General features: G+C 39.1%; 1 protein-coding gene across 4 annotated transcripts in view; it reads left to right on the top strand.

The window, feature by feature from the left end:
- LOC140741862 (chemokine-like protein TAFA-1) overlaps positions 1-19,753 on the top strand; it is a 605,590-nt gene that overhangs the window by 117,341 nt on the left and 468,496 nt on the right. The window lies entirely within an intron of this gene.

The following is a 19,753-nucleotide window of genomic DNA, read 5'->3' on the forward strand; positions in this document are numbered from 1 at the left end:
TTTAGGGAATCCTGCACACGGACTCCCAAATCCCTTTGCATCTCTGACTTTTGAATTTTCTCCCCATTTAGAAAATGATCTATGTCTTTATTGTTCTACCAAAGTGGATGATCATACACTTCCCTACACTATATTCCATCTGCCAATTCTTTGCCCATTTTCCCAATCTACGAGTCCTTCTACAGACTCCCTGCTTCTGCAACACTACCTGTCCCTCCACTTATCTTTGTATCATCTGCAAATTTGGCTATAAAGCCATCAATTTCATCATCCGCCGATATACAGTATAACATGAAAAGAAGTGGTCCAAATACCAACCCCTGTGGAACACCGTTAGTCACTGGCAGTCAAGGAGAATAGGTGCCCTTTACTCCAACTCTTTGCCTCCTGCCAGTCAGCCAATCTTCTATCCATGCTAGTATCTTTCCTGTAATAACATGGGTTCTTGTCTTGTTAAGCGGCTTTTGTGTGGCACCTTATCAAAGGCCTTCTGAAAATCCAAATAAATAACATCCACTGACTCTCCTTTGTCTATCTTGCCTCAAAGAATTCCAACAGAGTTGTCAGGCAAGATTTCCCTCAAGGAATGGACATTCCTTAATGATGGACTCCAACAGCTTCCCAATCACTGAAAACAGGCTAACTGACATATATTTTCTTTTCTTCTGCCTCCCTCCCATCTTAAAGATAGTTATACTTGCAGTTTTCCTGTCTTCTGGAACTATTCCAGAATCTAGTTATTCTTGAAAGATCATTACTAATGCCTCCACAATCGCTTCAGCTGCCTCTTTCAGAACCCTGGGGTGTAGACCATCTAGGCCTGGTGACTCATATACCTACAGACCATTTAGTTTCCAAGCACCTTATCCTTAGTAACAGCAACTACACTCACTTCTGCCCACGGCACTCTTGCACTTCTGACAGATTGTTAGTATCTTCCACAGCGAAGGCTAATGCAAAATGCTTGTTAAGTTCATCTGCATTTCTTTGTCCACAATTACTACCTTTCCAGTATCATTTTCCAGTAGTGCAATATCCACTCTCATCTCTTTTACTCCTTATACTGTATACATGAAAAACTTTTGTTATCCTCTGATACTACCTTAATATTTCATTTTTTCTCTCTTTACGATTTTTGTAGTCGCCTTCTATTGATTTTTAAAAGCTTCCAAATCTTCTAACTTCCCACTAGTTTTTGATGTATTATATGCTCTCTCTTTTGCTTTTATGCTATGTTTGACTTCCCTCAGTTGCCTCATCCTCCTTTTAGAATATCTCTTTATCTTTGGGATGTATTTATCTTGCACCTTCCATATTGCCCCCGATAAACTCCAGCCTTTGATGTTCTGCCATTACGCCTTCCAGTGTCCCCTTCCAATCAACTTTGGCCAGCTCCTCTCTCATGCCTCTGTAATTCCCTTTACTCCACTGTAATACAGATACATCTGACTTTATCTTCATCTCAAAATGCAGGGTGAATTCTATCATAATATGACCACTGCTTCTTAAGGGTTCCTTTACCTTAAGCTCCCTAATTAAATCTGGTTCATTACTCAACGCCCAATCCAAAATTGCCTTTCCCCTAATGGGCTCAACCACAAGCTGCTATAAAAAACCATCTCATAAGTATTCTACAAATTCCCTCTCTTCGGATCTAATGCCAACCTGATTTTCACAATCTACCTGCATATTTAAATCCTCTGTGACTAATTCATCATTACACTTATTACATGCCTTTTCTATTTTCCATTGAAATTTATATCCCACATACTGGCTACTGTTTGGAGGCTTGTATATAACTCCCATCAGGCTCTTTTTACCCTTGCAAATTCTTAACTCTACCAACAAGGATTATTCCTTGTCCTGATCCTGATCCTATGTCACCTTGTTCTAAGGATTTGATTTGATTTTTTTTACCAACAGAGTCATCCCACTCTCTTGCAGCCTTGGATGTTAAGCTCTCAACTATGATCTTCTTTCAGCTGTGACTGGGTAAAGCTCTCAACGTCAATCTTTAACTGTGCTACAATCTGCTTCTACCTTAATCCATATACTATGTGCATTCAAATATAACACCTTCAGTCCGTATTCATCATCTTTTTCGATTTTGCCCCCAAGTTACACTTCAGCTCATTCCACTGAATGTCATTTTGCCCTACCATCTGCCTACACACTGATTCAACTTATATACCAACTCAAGAAATCTAGTTGAAGATCACTAAAACTGGGAAATCTGGGCACTGAGCTTACACAAAATCAGATTCAGTGCAGGGACATATTTCCACGCATTTCAATTACAAGGAAAAGCTCTTGTAGAGGTAAGGAAGTTATAAGTAATTCCTGACTGACTATTTAAGGTAAATATACTTATTTGTTTAAAAATAATTAATTATTTGTGGATATTTTCTGCTGGTTAGAAGCTTTTTATAGTCCTTTTAATATTAGTCTTAATCTTATAAATTTTAACAAGTTTTTAATCATGGACTTAATTTTTGAATGTTATGAATGTATTTTCATATTTTGCGAATGCCAGATACTGTATACACAATGGAAAACTTCTTCTATGCCTGAAGATTTCCGTCCACTTGGCAACGAGCCACAATTCTGCCCTTGCAGAAAGGCTGAACAGCTGGCATGCTCCTAATTCCAGGTTTGCTGGCTGTCAAAGCTGTCACTGCTGTTGAATATTTGAATGCTTGACATTCAGAAACAGTCAAGATCACTTTGCACAATTTAGAAAATAGTAAATAAAAACAGAATGCTGCAAGAGCTCAGAGGATCAAGCAGAGTCTGTGGACAGCTCTCATGATCGCCGCTGTTTTGATAACTTCTGATTCAGTGGTCCTGATTATTTCATCTTTATGGATGCCCAGTCTTTGTACAACATTATTACCCTTTGGGAAGGCCTTGGGGCTCTACATTTTTTCCTTGAGCAAAAACCCAAACAGCTCCCTTCCACTGACACTCTCATCAGATGTTGTCCTCACCATCAACAACTTCTCTTTTGATTCTTCCCACTTCTACAGGTTAAAAGTGTAGACATGGACACTGCTTACATGCTCCTTTTTGTTGGTTATTTGGAAGTCTATGTTCTAAATCTATTCAGGCACAGCACCCCTACCCCCATCCTTCTTTGCTATACTAACATCTGCATCAGTGTTGTTTCTTGCACTCAACCTGAACATATCAAATTTTCAGAATCAGAATCAGGTTTAATATCACCGGCATATGTCATGAAATTTGTTAACTTTACAGTAGCAGTACAATGAAAAACATGATAAATTAATATATAGAACAAAAACTAAATTACAATAAGTATATCTACTATACTAAATAGTTAAGTTAAAATCAGTAGTGCAAAAAAAAAATAAAAGAAGTAGGTAGTGTTCATGGGTTCAATATCCATTTAGAAATCAGATGGCAGAGGGAAAAAAACTGTTCCTGAATCGTAGAAGGTGTGTCTTCAGGCTTCTGTATCTCCTTCTCGATGGTAACAATGAAAAGAGGCCATGTCCTGGAGATATGAACACGTTTATCACCAAATTCCAGGCTTCCCTCATTCACCTGGATATTCAATGATCCTTCACTTCCTTTCCTGGATCTGTCTGTCCCCAGCTCAGGGAAAAACTTTCCACTAACATTTCTATAAACCCATTGACTAGCACAGCTACCCTGACTACAAATTGTCCCATCCTCATCCTTGTCAGGATACTACCCCTTTTTCTCAATACCTTTGCATCAGCCACATCCATTCTCAGGATGTGTCCTTTTGCTCCAGAGCTTCTGAAATGTCCTAATTCTTCTGGAAGAGTGGTTGTCATTGAAGGAGCCCTTACATGTGTTTCTTCCATCTTAAACATATCTTCTCTCAATACACCTCCCAAAGTATAACAGCAATAGAGTCCACTTCATGGCTTTCCCTTTCATCCTGCCAGTCTTTTGCATCCAATACATCATTGCTACCCTTTCTGCCAGTTTCAATTGCCGTTTACTGGACTCCAAAGTCTGCTCGTCATTCCGATGTCTCCCAGTTCCTGACACTTGTCCCTACAACATTAGAAGTGTAATACTTGTTCCTTCAGCCCCTCCCTCACCAACGTCCAGGGACCTAAACAGATTTGTCTAAATTGAACTACTGCAATAAGTGTTTGTAATGAGTCTACATTTCAGATCGAAGATCTTTTATCAGAACTGATGACTTGAAATATTTTGTTTCACTTCCCAAAGTTGCAACCTGACCTTTAGAGTATTTCTAGTGTTTTCTGTTTTTCTTTCAGTTTTCCAGCATCAGCAGATTATTAAAATTTTTACAAAAATAATTATCTTCAACATAGATCAATTGCCCCTCAACCATCAGGCTCTTGAACCAGAGGGGATAACTTTATGCAACTTCACTCACCCCATCACCGAACAGTTCCTACAACCTATGGACTCACTTTCAAGGATTCTTCATCTTATGTTCTCGATATTTAGTTATTTTTTTTTGCATTTGCACATTGTCTGTTTTGTTGGCTCTAGTCTTTCATTCATTCTATTTTATTTATTTGTATTTACTGTGAGAAAATGACTCTCAATGTTGTCTATGGTGACGTACTTTGATAATAAATTTACTCTGAATGTTGAACATTGCCCTTGCCTTTGACTGCTAATTACAGCCAGTTATTTAAACAGATTTATGAATTTGTGCCAGGTTAACTCAGCACTGGGTCAGTTTGAAGATTTTCTGGAGCCTAAGTTGGGATGGTATCAGCTGGACACTGTGCGGTGCTGGAGTATCAGACAACAGAGGCAGCAGATTGGAAGTCGCTGCCACCTCTTTTAGTCCATACCAGGACTTCTGCCATGGCATATGAGCAAGTGTAAACATAATTGCTGGTATCTGGGCAGGAGATCCTCCCCTCATTTGATCATTTGATAGCTGACAGGTCTGGTAGGCAAGCATTAACATCAGTGTTAACAGAGGAACATAAATCAAGAGCTGGGCACTGAGCATGTCACTGTAAAGAAATGGAGATAGGAAGTGACAACCAAGGATGGTCTTCCTGCTAGCTAAGATGGAACAAATAGAATCCAGCTGCCCGCTGCACTGGATCCATTCTGAGACAATATCTGGAGTGGCATAAGCAGTGTGGTCCAGCACATCTTCAGAAGTATGTCCTTGACGTACTCCCTTTGCTTTTCAAGTGTGACATATAGATTAACAGAAGGATGGAGGCTTCGTTGGAAGGAGGAATTCCAGAAGCTGTTCTTCCCAAAATGAAAACATATATATATATATACTGTAGGTTAAAGGGGAAAATATCTGAAGCTTAAACAGAACTGGCAAGTGAGATGGTATAATTACTTTCAGTGATGGATGGGTTTCAGACTCAAAGACATAATCTAAACGTTGGAAATGGAGCTTCCAGGAAAGCTGGTAGCTATCACTTATGTGTATAAAACGTCAGAGATTTGGAGCTCTTTAAAAAATGGTAATTACTAATCCTTCAACAGTTAAGTTCGAAGGCTCAGATTAGGTAATTCTTTTGTTGACTGAATTTATTAAGGCATGAGGGGAAAGGAGAGTATACGGAGGTAGATTATGAATCAGTGGTGATTTCAATGAATTATGGTCAGGGCTTATCACAGCCCTGTTTTCCTGTGTTTTAGGTCAGCCCAAGTGTTTGTTGGATCCTGTGATCCTCCCTAACTGCAGTGTTTCAGGGAAGGAAACCTAATGGGCAGGCATTTTCGGTGTACTGAGGTGACAATTTTAACTGCTGGCAGTGTCATTATTCTCGAGCAATTCCATTCGGTAGCTCTTCCTGTCTCCAAGGAATTGAGTTAGAAAAATGTAGCGAGGTTGAACTCCATGTCCTTGTCATCAAGAATTGCATCAAAGCCTGGCTTGCTGAGAATAGAAACAGCCTACAGTTTTGCTTCTTTGAGGTTGTTTGAACTTTGATTAATATTTTTTTAAGGTAAAAATAAAATATTACTTCTAGGCGAGCAATGTCACTGCTAAAATGAGCAAGGGCAAAATCACCATCAAGATTGTCAGGTATAACAAATGTTACTTTGTCCACATTAATACTGTGGATGTTGGTGTTGTCACTGTGAGGTACAGATCTGTTCAATTGGCATTTATTAGTCACATCCATCTGTCTGGTAAAGATCTGCTAATGATTCATTAACATATTGTAGGAAAAATAATAATCACTGTTTCTAACCTTTAAATACTCATAAATACTATGCAGCCCATGGAGATTTTGTTAGTGTTATACTTGGGAATTCTCCGATTAGTTTTGGATTTATTTTATATGTTGTCAAAGATGAACCCAGGTCACTGACTTATCGACCGATCGGTTAAACAAAACAAAATACAATTGTCAAATCTACACCTGCTCCAATAATAATACTGAAACTGCACATTCCTTCCTAGTTAAGCCATGGAGTCATATAGCATTGTTACCCTTGCCACTCATCTTGCTGAAGGTATGTGTGCAGCATGATACTGTAAGAAATAAAATAATATAATATACTTGATAGCTGGCCTGTGCAACTTTAAAATTTACACACAAAGGCCATTTTATTAGGTTCACTTGTACACCTTGTCAATGCAAGTATCTAACCAGTCAGTCATGTGGTACCAACTCAATGCATTAAAGCATGCAGACATGGTCAAGAGGTCCAGATGTTGTTCAGACCAAGTATCAGAATGGAGAAGAAATGTGATCTAAGTGACTTTGACTGTGGGATAATTGTTGGTGCCAGACGAGGTGGTTTCAGTATTTCAGAAACTGCTGATCTCCTGATGCACAACATTCTCTGATGTTTACAGAAAATAGTGTAAAAAAAAACAAAAAATATCCAGTGATGGCAGTTCAGTGTGCAAAACTGCCTTGTTAATGAGAAAGATCAGAGGCGAATGGCGAGACTGGTACAAGCTGACAGGAAGGTGACAGAAACTCAAAAAACCCTATGTCACAACAGTAGTGTGCAGAACAATTCTGAATGCACGACATGTCAAACTTTGAAGTGGATGGGCTACAGCCGCAGAAGACCACAAACATGCACTCAGTGGCCACATAATTAGGTATCTCCTGTACCTAATAAAGTGTCACAGAATGTATTGTATATTCTTCAGACATTCACAAAATACAAAGTGCCCAAATTAATTACGACCACGATTTCAGTCTCCAGAGTAAGCAGACATTAATGATGCAGCCAATTTTCACTCTGTGGGTTGGTTAAATAGGAGAAAATTTCAAGTTTTTGCCCAATTATGAGAGCACAATAGTTTTCAAATTTGGTATTTTGGAACATTCTGAACAGCAGGTTTAAAATCTTACTGTGTGCACACCGATGATCAACACTGAGGGAGATCACTGCAGTACCTGAGCACAGCAGTGGCCTGCAGTCCCCCAATCTCATACCATCCCTCCTACTGCTTGAGTATAACCTCTCTGATCGACTGCTGTACTGGGAGGCACAGCAGCGCTGAGGTCAGGAAGCAGAGTTTCACGAAAACTATGTTCTTGGGGATTGTTAGGAGACAATCCCAGGAGACTGGGGAATGGGAATGGAATGCCCAAATTGCTAGCCTCTTTGTAAAATGAAGAGAAGCGGGGTCTCTGACGGGGGGACAATGCACCCATGGTGTCACGTCACTGATACAGAGAAAGGAGGTTAAAATATAATGAAAACAAATGACTTTGTAGTAGATCAAGGTTAAGATCATTGTAACTTCAAAAATATGACTTGTTGCCAATAATATTTTATGAAATTTCAGGCTTAATAATGCTGTTGTAGTGAAATTTTTGGAGACATCAAGTGTCTTTGAGTGGATTCTTGAACCCAGGCCTGCTTTAAAAACACGTGTTCAGTAAATTAAAAAATATACATTAAATCGAACATTTCAAGCTATAAACTCCTCTTTAGCTCTCCAATTTGTAATAAATATGTGTTGTCTTTGGAATAGTGTTTAGCAAGAAAGAGAAATAAGGAGAAGTGGTGTCAGGTTTGTCAGGTAATGTTGCAAAAGTGCTCATTTCTTTTTCTCCGCCAAAGTCAAATATGCATCATTTGCTTAAACACATTAGGACTGAATTGATATGAATCAAAACCACTCCCTCGACAGCATTTATGTTTGATGTTTACCTGCATGTGTATCTTTTTTCAACTCTTCAACTGTTGCTTCTGTAAATATGAGTGTTACAGTACATATAAATGTCTTAAAATGTCAATGAAATATATTGCTAAGGTTATCTGTTAGAAAATGTGTGCAGGATAAAAGCCAGGGCACTGGGAGAATTCTCTGTGAATACTGCTTCAAGATATTTTATCCATATGAAAGAGCAAACAGGACCTTGCATAATGTTTGAGGCAAAAGGCGGCCTCTGACATGCAGTACTCCCTCAGTACTGCCCCGAAATGTCACGGAGAATATGAGCTCATTTCTCTAGAGTGGACCTTGGGTTACTGTGCTCATAGAAATTAATTCATATGCCTGACTGCACCTAGTTTAATGCATTTATTTTAGCCGTAAGTACAGTGGGATCATTACTGAATCTGCAACTTATATTTTGCAATAAATTCCCACTTAATAATTGAATATTATGAATTTACTTATTATTTTATACCTCATATAGTGACATCTTTTAACAGTTAAAAAAATTTGGAAATTTTGCTGTAGTTCTACTGATCAGTAGGTGCTCCAGAAACATTTACTGATATATTGAATAATATATTTTATCTTAATGAATCTTACTCATAAAAGAAATCATGATCAGCATATTTCTCATACTCTTATGAATAAAAATGCCTGACCTTTGAAGGTTTGACATTAGCAATGGATTACTTTTTTTGATTCACTTACCTGCCACCCAGCTAGAAAAAAACCCCAGATAGAACACCACTTTCAGTTGCTTGAACTTTGACATGTTTCTTAACAAGAATTTAGCACTTATTAGGTCCTATATTTCCCTATAATAGGAATGCTAAGAAATGTAATGTGTTGCCTCCTATTGTTCCTTACTACAATCCACAAACCTCCTTTAAAATATCACTGCAACATTTTGCAGTTAGAGTTCAAAAATCCGTAATAATGGGATGCAAAACTGGGCTAAGAGGTGGCATATGGAGTTCAACCCAGGTAAGTGTGGGGTGGTTCATTTTGGTAGGTCAAATATGATGGCAGAATACATATAGCACTAATGGCAAGATTCTTGACAGTGTGGAGGATCAGAGGGATTTTGGAGTCAGAGTCCATAGGATATTCAAAGCTACTACGCAGGTTGACTCTATGGTTAAGAAGGCATACAGTGCATTGGCCTTCATCAACCATGGGATTGAGTTTAAGAGCCAAGAAGTAATGTTGCAGCTATATAGGACCCTGGTCAGACCCCACTTGGAGTACTTTGCTCAATTCTGATTGCCTCACTACAGGAAGGACATGGAAACCATACAAACGGTGCAGAGGAGATTTACAAGGATGTTGCCTGGATTGGGGAGCATGCCTATGAGGATAGGTTGAGTGAACTCGGCCTTTTCTCCTTGGAGTGACGTAGGATGAGAGGTGACCTGAAGAGGTGTACAAGATAATGAGTGGCATTGATCATGTAGATAGTCAGAGGCTTTTCCCCAGGGCTGAAATGGCTAACACGAGAGGGCATAGTTTTAAGGTGCTTAGAAGTAGGTATGGAGGAGATGTGAGGGGTAAGTTTTTTACTCAAAGAGTGTTAGTTAGTGGAATGGGCTGCTGGTGGCATTGGTAGAGGCGGAAACGATAGGGTCTTTTAAGAGACTCCTGGATGGATACATGGAGCTTAGAAAAATAGAGGGCTATGGGTAAGCCGAGGTAGTTCTAAGGTAGGGACATGTTCAGCACAGCTTTGTGGGCCAAAGGGCCTGTATTGTGCTGTAGGTTTTCTATGTTTCTATATGTCTCTATAATTCATACAAACAAGTGAATTCTGTTTTGAATGCATTACCCAAAAGCATCTGTTTATTATTTTTTCAAAGTGCATATTAAAAATGCGCAGAGTGTGGATTTGAATGTAACATGCTCTTTTTAAAAATATTGCTTACATTGATATTGAACGTGTATTCTGTAAAATTAATGGCATGTATTTCAAAGTGCACGCTCTATTGTTTATAAGTAATTGCTAATGGGGTCTCGAAGGGTTTCGGCCCAAAGCATCAACTGTACTTTTCCCATAGATGCTGTCTGGCCTGCTGAGTTCCTCCAGCATTTTGTGTGTGTTGCTTTGAATTTTGAGCATCTGCAGATTTTCTCTTGTTTAAGTCAATAATTCATTGACACATACTACTTAAATAGGAATTAGAACCTAATTATGAAGAATAAAGAACATCAATAATTAGGATACATTATTTGACAGGTATTGTCATTGATTTAAACAGGGCAAAAACTAATTTTCATAAAATTAATCAACAATAGTGGATAAGCTGAAATGTCCTCCGGACTAAATCTTAGAAGACCAAGATCATTGCTATTGGTCATCATAATGAGCAATATTCTTCAGCTTCTGTCTGATGCCTTGTGGTGAACTACATATACCTGTCTGGACACGCCCCCCCTGCTGACTGCTCCTGTGGCTCCTCCCACAGACCGTGGCTCCTCCCACGGACCCCGGTATAAAGGCGATTGGAGACACAGCCCCTGCCTCAGTCTCCAGGATGTTGTGTGGTGGTCACTTGCTGCTTGTTCTTTCTTCCAGCCAATAAAAGCCTATATCTCGCCTCACGTCTCCGAGAGTTATTGATAGTGCATCATGCCTTTCATTCATTCTCAGTGATTTCTAAGCTGAAACACTCAGTAACTTCTAGATAAGTTTGACTTGCAGGTCCCACTCCCTTGATTACTGTCTAACTCCTTCATCCTGTTCTAACACATTCTAATACTAAGAAGTTTCTTAAGTTATCATCAACAGCTCATGGATTTCAACTTCATGCTGCCCTAAGGATCAATCCTCTATCAGCAGTGGTCATTGGTAATCATAATGCATATAGAATACACTCAGTGGGCACTTTATTATAATTAAAAAGTGGCCACTAAGTGTGTTTTTTTGACCATCTGCTGTAGCCTATCCACTTCAAAGTTCAACGTGCTCTTTTCCATGTGTTGTAATGTGTGGTTGTTTGAGTTACTGTCACCTTTCTGTCAACTTGAACCAGTCTGACCATTTTTCTCTGACCTCTCTCAGTAACAAGGTATTTTCGCCCACAGAACCGCCATTCACTGGATTTTTTTTTTGTTATTTGCACCATCCTCTGTAAACTCTAGAGACTGTTTTGTGTGAAAATCCTAGGATATCAGCAGTTTCTGAGATACTCAAGCCACTATGTCTACCACTAATAAACATTCCATGGTCAGAAGTCACTTATATAACATTTCTTTCTCATTTGATGTTTGGTCTGAACATCAACTGAACCTCTTGCCCACATCTGTATGCTTCTTAACATTGATTTGCTGCTACATGATTGGCTGATTAGATACTTGCATTTATGACAGTGTACCTAGTAATGTGGCCACTGTGTGTATATCACCTCTTGACTTAGTTGGCCAAAACTTAAGGTCATCTAATCCCAAGATCCATGACTAATGATCACTTTTCAGGTTACAGTCATCCATTGTTATCATTCTTTACAGTACAAGGGTCTGCACACCTTCCTTTCACATTGCCAACTTCTTATTTCCATCCTTCCTTATAATGCAGATATGAGCAATTTAGTCCATCAGTCTAGGCCAGCTGAAAATACAATTCTATTCCCCCACTAGTTTTCCCATTGGCCTGTTCCCTCCAGAATCCAGCACCCAGCAACACTAGGCTAATTAAATACCAACCTGCACATCTTTAGGATGTGAGAGTAAATTGGCACAGCTAGAAGAAAAACATTTAGTCACGGGGAGAACATGCAAGCAGCACTGGAAGTGAAGATTAAATCTGGGTCGCTGGACCTGTGGGGCAGCCTCTCTACAAGGCAGCACCACCGTTCACCTGCTTCTATTAAACATTGATCATTGATGACTGTTCAGAGGCAAACATAATTTCACAAGCATTTACCCTTTTCCTCTGAAGCAAAAAGCCATAAAAGCTGCAAAAAAAAGAATTGACTCAAATAGCCATTTTTAAACATGCAAACACTTATATAACAAACCTTGTTATTTATCTTTTACACCAATTATTCTACATCAAATAGCAATTTTCTTACATCTTGAACGGTACTACTGCCACAAAACCACAAAATGCATGGTATGCTGATGATAATAAGCTTGATTCTCAATCATTGGCCAGGCTGTATTCCTTGCCATTTTTCGTCTCTCTCTCATTCGTGAACCCTTTTCCATTTTCACCGGCTGATGCTTGTTCTCCTAAATGTTACTCAGCTTTTCAGATTCTGGTTTCCTCCTGCCCACGTTACTGAGCAACATTACCACCTGCCTCAAGTAATATATCACTTGCACCATATTGTGCCTTTCAGCATGTCAAAGCATCCTAAAACACTTGATAGCCAAAGAAGTGCTTCTGCAATGTAACCACTGATGTAAAGGATAATCTACTTCATACACTATCTATATTTTCACCATCAGCAAAGTAAAGCTTATATATTTTTTAATCAGAATGGCCAGGATGTTGGAGACAATTCATGTTTTTTTAGCTAGTGCCATGAAAATTTGTTTTACCCAACGGACAAAACAACATCAATCAAACCATTTTAAATTAAAAGTCAAGCCAATTTCCTTTGGACCACTCAAAACTATTGCTTTACATTTGATTTAAGTCACAACATATTTTAAAAATGATGGATTACAATACTTAATTATTGACTAAAACTGCCATTTTTATTTCCAAGCTACATAGTTATTGCAATCTTATTCAAAATTCTTTCATGTGTTGGTGCTCATTTTCCCTATGGACAGAAAAGTTTGACTCCATTATTTCATATATTTCAAATCAATGGAACAGCATCAATGGGATTTCTGTTGCAATGTCAGTTGAATCTGTGATGTGTAGTAATTGTTCATCCACTGTGGCACCAAGGCCCTGGTAAAACTTCTACAGAACCACAGTTAAGTATTTAATGGAATCAATAATATGCTGTTGTCTTTTGGAAAATAACCCTGAGATTAAAATAATTGCTATGAGATATAGATCATTGGTTTTCCCGCTTACATTATGGCCTCAGATCAGTCAAGTATCAAAAGTCAAAAAATATTGGAAAGCTGAAATAAAATTTAAAATGTGGGTCAGTCACCAGATGAGGTGAGAGAAACAAGTCAACATTTCAGGCTGATGACCTTTCGTCAATTGATGGAATAGTTAGACATTAATACTTTAAGTTGAAGAGAAGGCATTGCTGGGATGGGAGATCTACAGGATTGTCCATGATAGGATGGAGACCAGGACACTGAATGCTAGATGGGTACAGCTGATAGAATATATTGGAGCCTTAATTGTTGCAACTGATCTGTTTGGCAGAGGTAAAAAATAGAAGGAGATGAATGAAAATAGTGAAGAGAGAGAAAAAAACTTATAATACTGGAAATCTGAATACTGTAGTTGCTGGAGCTGAAATGAAAGAGAATGAACAAGTACCAGCACGTCATACAGCAACTGTACAGAGAGATTAATTGAGGTAATATTAAAGGTTGATAGTCTTAACTCAGAATTGGTGAGAGAACTACAGATAAGATGCTTACCTGAAATTGTTGAATGCAGTGTTTTGTCTGAGCTACTGAGTGCAATGTGTTGAGGTGAAAGTTTCCTTGGTTTTAAAGTGGTGTTTGTTGGAATGATGAAGGAGGCCAATGAGACTTCAGTTCAGCATTCAACACAATCATCCCTCAGAAACTGATTGAAAAGCTGAGCCTACTGGGCCTGAACACCTCCCTCTGCAACTGGATCCTAGACTTCCTGATTGGGAGACTTCAGTCAGTCCGGATTGGAGGTAGCGTCTCCAACACTATGACACTGAGCACGGGGCCCCCCAGGGCTATGTGCTCAGTCCACTGCTGTTCACTCTGCTGACCCACGACTGTGCTGCAACACACAGCTCGAACCTCATCATCAAGTTCGCCGATGACACGACCGTGGTGGGTCTCATCAGCAAGAACAACAAGTCAGCTTACAAAGAGGAGGTGCAGCGGCTAACAGACTGGCGTAGAGCCAACAACCTGTCTCTTAATGTGAACAAAACAAAAGAGATGGTTGTTGACTTCAGGAGGGCACGGAGCGACCACTCCCGCTGAACATCGACGGCTCCTCAGTAGAGGTCGTTAAGAGCAGCATATTTATTGGTGTTCACCTGACGGAGAATCTCATCTGGTCCCTCAACATCAGATTCATAGCAAAGAAAGCCCAGCAGCGTCTCTACTTTCTGCGAAGGCTGAGGAAAGTCCATCTCCCACCCCCCATCCTCATCACATTCTACAGGGGTTGTATTGAGAGCATCCTGAGCAGCGGCATCACTGCCTGGTTTGGAAATTGCACCATCTCAGATCACAAGACCCTGCAGCGGATAGTGAGGTCAGCTGAGAAGATCATCGGGGTCTCTCTTCCCACCATCACAGACATTTACACTACATGCTGCATCCACAAAGGAAACAGCATTATGAAGGACCCCACGCACCCCTCATACAATCTCTTCTCCCTCCTGCCGTCTGGGAAAAGGCTCTGAAGCACTCGGGTTCTCACGACCAGACTATGTAACAGTTTCTTCCCCCAAGCTATCAGACTCCTCAATATCCAGAGCCTGGACTGACACCTTGCCCTATTGTCCTGTTTATTATTTATTGTAATACCTGCACTGTTTTTGTGCAATTTATACAGTCCTGTGTAGGTCTGTAGTCTAGTGTCACTTTCTCCGTGTTGTTTTTTTTACAACTGAACTAGACTAGACTAGTTCAGTCTAGTTTTTGTACTGTGTCATGTAACACCATGGTCCTGAAAAATGTTGTCTCATTTTTACTATATACTGTACCAGCAGTTATGGTTGAAATGACAATAAAAGTGACTTGACTTGACTTGAGAGAGAAGTTGGTAGCTCAGGTATTCACAAATATTAACTGTATAATTACAAACAAGAGAAAATCTGCAGTTGCTGGAAATCCAAGCAACAGGTACAAAAGCTGGAGAAACTCAGCAGGCCAGGCAGCATCTAAGGAAAAGAGTACAGTTGACGTTTCGGGTCTTGGCCCAAAACATCGACTGTACTCTTTTCCATAGATGCTGCCTGGCCTACTGAGTTCCTCCAGCATTTTGTGTGTGTTGCTTGTATAATTACAAATGTGGGTTGATGCCCACATCTGATAAAGTGCTATCTGATGGATTTATCAGCTTCAACTAGCTACAAGGCATTGCTCAGCCAAAGTGGAGACTTTTCTCACCTTAAAGTTGATAATTTTGCAAATCTTGCAAAGTTCTCATCATTCTGCAAATGGATGCATAAATAATTTGTTGCACTCTGTCAATTCTGACAAGCTGTAATAAGACGGCATGGTAAAATATGAGTGCATAACAGAACTTTAAAATATGTTTGATGTATTCAAAGGCTGTATTAATAGTAATCATATAATCATATAACAATCACAGCACGGAAACAGGCCATCTCAGCCCTCCTAGTCCGTGCCGAACTCTTAATCTCAACTAGTCCCACCTACCCGCACTCAGCCCATAACCCTCCACTCCTTTTCTGTCCATATACCTATCCAATTTTACCTTAAATGACACAACTGAACTGGCCTCTACTACTTCTACAGGAAGCTCATATCACTCTCTGAGTAAAGAAATACCCCCTTGTGTTTCCCTTAAACTTTTGCCCCCTAACTCTCAAATCATGTCCTCTCGTTTGAATCTCCCCTACTCTCAGTGGAAACAGCCTATTCATGTCAACTCTATCTATCCCTCTCAAAATTTTAAATACCTCGATCAAATCCCCCCTCAACCTTCTACGCTCCAATGAATAGAGACCTAACTTGTTCAACCTTTCTCTGTAACTTAAGTGCTGAAACCCAGGTAACATCCTAGTAAATCATCTCTGCACTCTCTCTAATTTATTGATATCTTTCCTATAATTCGGTGACCAGAACTGTACACAATATTCCAAATTTGGCCTTACCAATGCCTTGTACAATTTTAACATTACATCCCAACTTCTGTACTCAATGCTCTGATTTATAAAGGCCAGCGTTCCAAAAGCCTTCTTCGCCACCCTATCTACATGAGACTCCACCTTCAGGGAACTATGCACTGTTATTCCTAGATCTCTCTGTTCCACTGCATTCCTCAATGTCCTACCATTTACCCTGTATGTTCTATTTGGATTATTCCTGCCAAAATGTAGAACCTCACACTTCTCAGCATTAAACTCCATCTGCCAATGTTCAGCCCATTCTTTTAACCGGCATAAATCTCCCTGCAAGCTTTGAAAACCCACCTCATTATCCACAACACCTCCTACCTTAGTATCATCGGCATACTTACTAATCCAATTTACCACCCCATCATCCAGATCATTTATGTATATTACAAACAGAATACCAGATTAAATTGTCTGAACCCAATTGTTCTTGAACTGAGGAGGCAGATGAATATAAAACACACAGGGTGCACTGCGTAAGAATGGAAGATTGCCCTCTATGAAACACATCAGTGAACTAAGTAGGTTTATATAATAATGTGGTTGACTCGTGGTTAATATTAACCAGACTAAGTTTGTAGAAATTAGATGGTATTTCCTTCAAAATGAAATAAACTAAGCGAACCTAATTCTATCCAAATGAGCAATGTGGTGACTTCATTCTCTATCATTTATGGACTCCGCTCTCCAGTGCCAGTTAGACATAACTTGGTTTGTGAACACCCTCATTTTAAAAAAAGAAATCATTTTTTGATGCTATATTATATCTTGGTTACCATTCCCTGATTATTCCTATAAAAATAGTTATTCCTGCAAAAAAAGTAATGTAGCTAATGTGCTAAACTTCCCTACTGCAATACCATTCAAATCTAAAAAAAAATTATGTGTAAAACACACTCAGCAGACTAATGGCCTTATGCTGCTAGATGTGATTTTAAATGGAACAAGGATTTTATAGATTTGAAAATTTAAAGGCATATGCATGGGTGCATTATTTGACATTTTCTTAGTGCATAACTTGTCACATCATTTTCCATTATCATTACTCTAAATTGCACTCTTCTTCAGTATATTGTACAAGCCAAATAACTTGGTAATAATGTGATAATATTGCCTGTATATTTATAGGTGAATAATTTAATACATGGGCATTCCCTTTGAATACTCTGAACATAAGGAATATAAATAGCATTTTCATAATCATGTGTTTATAATTAGTTATTCTGGTATAAAATTTAATTAGGAGGTTCTTAGCACTCCAGTCCAAGATATAACAAGAAAGTGTGATGTATGCAAAGCAATTCTGCCATTGGATACGTGCCTGGAAATAGGACATCTTGATTGAATTCTGCCTAAATGTATCTATCTTTGGTTAGCTAATAATGAATTAATGAAAATATCCTGATAGAAACTATATATTTGAGATTGGTGTCATCATCATGAATAGGTGAACATTGAACCTGCAAGTGTTTAGAAGATCAGATTAAACAAAATTACGTGCAATGGTTTGTCAGTTTGCACTTCGCTGTCTCTGAGAGGCAGCGAACGTGGGTCAATGTTCAACAGCGTTTCGCTGATTAAAGCAACGAGGGAGATTGAAACATCGAGGCGAATGAGGAGGGTGAGCGCTGGCTGCCTGCTTTTTGATCACTCTGCTGCCAGAGAGGGGAGTCTGTCTGGCCTTCTGCTGTGACCGGAGGAAGTTACTGAGGCTTTTTCTGCAGTTACAGATATGGATTTGTACAATGATCTATAGAGTTTTTTTTCTCTTATAGTTATTTTATATTCTGTATTTTTGCCTGTTCATTCTCAAGTTTTGTGCAGGGATGGGTAATGTTCTTGTTGCATTTCATGTGGGAGAAAGGGATTTGGGATGATGTGTTGCCGTTCTTTTTTTGGGTTTCATGGTTATCTAGAAAAGAAGAATCTCAGAGTTGTATACTTTGATAATAAATGAACCTTTAAATCACTTGAATATTTCCATCAGTTGCCTTCTGCACTACAATCTTTCAAATGCATTTATTCAGCCAAATACTAAGGAGACAAAGATGAAATGTATTTGTGTTGCCTTCCTTGGAATTATTTCCCCTTGGAGCATTTCATTCTAGGTGGGTTGTCACCAGAGCTAAAGTGGTCCAGCGTCCATCAATGATGGACAGAGAGGTGGGATGTCATTGAATGTTAAACCAGTGTTCTGAATTCTTTTAATTGGATCTGTGAAGTGCAGCCTTCTCTCGAATTTTCTGACTCAGAGATTAGAGCTACCACTATGCCAGCAGTCACCCCAGTTGAATCTGCTTATTATTTTAAGATTTTAACTTATTTCAAAGATCACGGATTATTTAGAGGATCAAGGAATGGGGTGTCTATTGGAATTTTTACAATCTGGAGTCAAGCAAGAATTGCAGAACATATCTCATTCCATATCTCTGCTTTGGGTTGTAGTTTTAAACTATGAGGTAGTTCAGCCTTGGAACCTTGTGTATTGGTGGTATATTAATCTCCTTGATCAAATCAATGGTTAAGCCAAAAGTATGTGGTGCACCTCAGAAAGCTCTGTCTGCCTCTTTCTCTCTCCATGTTCTTCCTCTGCCATTGCTAACAGCTTTTATGGTTGATTTTAGGGGAAGGGAATACCCACAGATCGATCTCAGCACAAACAGTTCATAACCCAGTGTATATGAGAGAGTGTAAAAGGGAACTGAGATCTTCACAAACCATAAACTCTCTTCTGGTATCTGCAAGTTTTATTGATTATTTCCTCTTCCTTGTTATAATGCTGTTACAAATTGTGGAGTTGGATGATGTATCTCCCCTCTTGGTTCCACAAAGGCGAGTTGCAAGGAGTGTGTTAACATTGGATAAATAGTTGTACCAACTCGTCATCTGTTCATCTCAATTCTCTTTGCTGATGTTCAGATCATCTTAGCTTCCCAGACAGACCCTTAGTTAAAAATTAGATGTCAAAGCTCAGTGGAGTTGGTGCTACAAAACCATTTTGTCTACAGATTGGGAGGCAAGGGTTGTACAATATCAAAGCCCCAAGGGAAACCTGCTGAGAATCTGTAAAGTTAGAGAATTTTAAACTGAATTTCATCACAGGGCAGTATGATTTGGAGACTGAAACCACTCTTCATTCAGGCACAGTAATCCTATCATGATGCCAGAGATCCATTTCAAAGTTCTTGTACACCTTGCTTCCTTTTTACGTATGATATTGCTTTGACTGGTGATGTTAACGCCCACTCATATTACTTGTAATTCCAAAATCTGTCCTGAAGTTGGGTTGACTCATTGCATAAACCTACCATTTAGCCCCTCCATGTGGGTGCTGAATTAGTGGCATTCAACTGATGGTGCTGCAAAATTATTGACACAGTGGTTTTAAACCACTACAGATCCAACCTTTGGTGTTTATTCACCAATAAATAACTGCATTAATGTTGGCATGGGAAAACCTCAATTAAAATTACCCTAGTAGTTTTCTTAAATATACTTTGAGGAATTAAAAGAAGGGCTTGAAATAGAATAACATATTCTTTCTCATGGGATTTCCAACCTGACATGTCAAGCATATCTAGATCTATTCTGTTCTATTAGATACACAGAGTAA

This window comes from Hemitrygon akajei, chromosome 19, assembly GCF_048418815.1.
Source record: "Hemitrygon akajei chromosome 19, sHemAka1.3, whole genome shotgun sequence".
Classification (NCBI taxonomy): domain Eukaryota; kingdom Metazoa; phylum Chordata; class Chondrichthyes; order Myliobatiformes; family Dasyatidae; genus Hemitrygon; species Hemitrygon akajei.